Here is a 2,276-nt window from a genome sequence, read left to right as displayed (position 1 = left end):
GTCTACTTATAAATTATTTTCTCATGCTCGCATTACCTGTTGTTCATTCGCAGTACTAGACATTAATGCCCCAAACATTTATTCGCTTTTCACAAGGAACTTTGAGAAATACAACAGCAACACTAATGGCATTGGAGATTAATCAAGGTACAAGAAACCACCATCAGCGAGTCAGCACCAACATGGCCGACTCGAGGCTCAAATTAAGTAGAAACATGTTATGCAATTATACGTAATGCACTACAACTTATAAAATTTATTATAAAGACTCGATTATTTTACAGTAATGCTGAACAATAGATATTTTGTGTAATGAGATCTAAAATAAATCCTGTTTGAGGTTATATGTATATTGCACTATTGTAAAGTATGTTTGCTTGGATTCAAATAAAACTATTTATTTAGTATTTGTCTACGTCTCTGTTTTAATATTCGTGGTATATACAATTTGTTAAACACTTAATGGAAATGGATTCGACACACCGATTTGTATATCTTTTTAATACTCGTTAACATCACTAGTCACATTATTAATTGAACATCTCTCTTACCAAAATATAGGTCATGCAACCCCACCATATGTTAATTATTATCATGTGTTATATGTTGGTCATATGTTAATTAACACATGTGGCAATTTATTCAGGTTACAGAGTTTAAACTATGACTGTGCCAAAGGCTACTAACCAACCCATTACGCTTTATCTGGTTAGTCTATGGTTTTATTATATACCAGTTTCGGACTATTGATCCACTTGTCGAAAGATCGTCAGTAACATCAAAACGATGGTCATTAAATCCATTTAAATACAACAAGTTGAAATAAACTGTAAATACGGGATATCGTAAAATTATCACGACAACCACAATAAGTTTGCAAGCTACAAATTATAATCTTCAGTCAGTTAGATGTCTTCTAAACTCCTTTTAAAATAAATAGTCCGGAGTTCCTGACCACTGCATGGATGTCACACTCTCGCCGAGACGCTCGCCGAGGCGCCTCGCCGAAGCGTTCGCCGAGTAATTCGGGCGAGAGCTTATGCGAGGTAACCGTGTACACTCTCGCTTTGTCTCGCAGTCGAAATGGAAGCAAACATCGATGTGGAAGTAGCGCTCGCCACTCGTGCAGTCTCGGGTCCTTTGACTCGTGCCAAAAAACCGACTCCAGATGGAGCGCCGGCGAGCACGAGGCTAGGCGAGGCGAGGCGATCCGAGTCGAGGCGAGAGAAGACGAGCGCACCGAGTACACTCTCGCACTCGCCAACGCTCGCCTTGCCTCGGCGAGAGTGTACTGGGGGCATAATAGTATGTTGTGAAAGTTTACAAAAACCAAACTCATAACGGATCTGGACAACCGGATGTCACAGTTTATCTCCAATATTTGCTGGTGAACTTCTCATGTGGAAATATTGTCCGACATTTACATTCTACAATATCACTGTCCGATGTGACAGGTGTCAGAATGTTCCGATATTTTACCAGGTTCTTTGTTTACACCTCGTGTTTCTATTCTTTATTTTAAGCCATTAACGTCGAGGTTCGTTATTTGAGATCCTTGTTTAGTTTTAGATTTTGTGTGAAAATATTTCATAGTAGAGTAAATAATGACACTATGGCGATGCATTGTGGATGTGTTTGTAATTGGTTTCAGATTTTAATGGTAGTCTAGCATTTTTGATCAAACATGTTTGCTGGAATTTTCCTAAACTGATATTGGATAGATACAAGTTTTAGATACTTCTGTTTATTCCACCAAAATAAATAATGGTTGACTAATACTGGAATAATGTAAATAAGAAAACATAGTAAAGGCCTTTTGAACTCAAAACGCTTCAAATCTACATTAGAGAAAACAATGCTTCGGGATTATTATGTTTTAATAACAAGATATTTTTTTAATAGTTTGAGTGATTAAATTGAAGCATTACTCTATTCAGGGTTAACACCTTAACTGTGCCACCATAAGTATCCTCAGAAAAAAAAAACCAACAATCCTTGGTATTAGATTTAGATTAAACAATAAAAGGATGCCTATTTACCTAACACTATTTCAAGGCATTGAAAATATGAATTCCACTTTTTCGAAGATGTTCACAATTTTCCAATATGGCGGCTAACAATTCTTATAGAAAACATTGTAAAATATTTTATGTTCTTTTACAATTCAAATGTAGTTTAAACTAGTTTTTTATTATTTTCATTTTTTTTTCTAAGGCCACTCGTTTATGAGCCAGCGCGTTACACCTAAAAAATGTGGCTTGCTGTCTACATTCTGC

The sequence above is a fragment of the Macrosteles quadrilineatus genome, unplaced genomic scaffold (assembly GCF_028750875.1).
Source record: "Macrosteles quadrilineatus isolate MER2022 unplaced genomic scaffold, UCM_ALF_1.0 Scaffold_2__2_contigs__length_208266976, whole genome shotgun sequence".
NCBI classification, from domain to species: Eukaryota; Metazoa; Arthropoda; class Insecta; order Hemiptera; family Cicadellidae; genus Macrosteles; species Macrosteles quadrilineatus.
The sequence above is the reverse complement of the archived record's forward strand: the minus strand, read 5'-3'. Positions refer to the sequence as shown.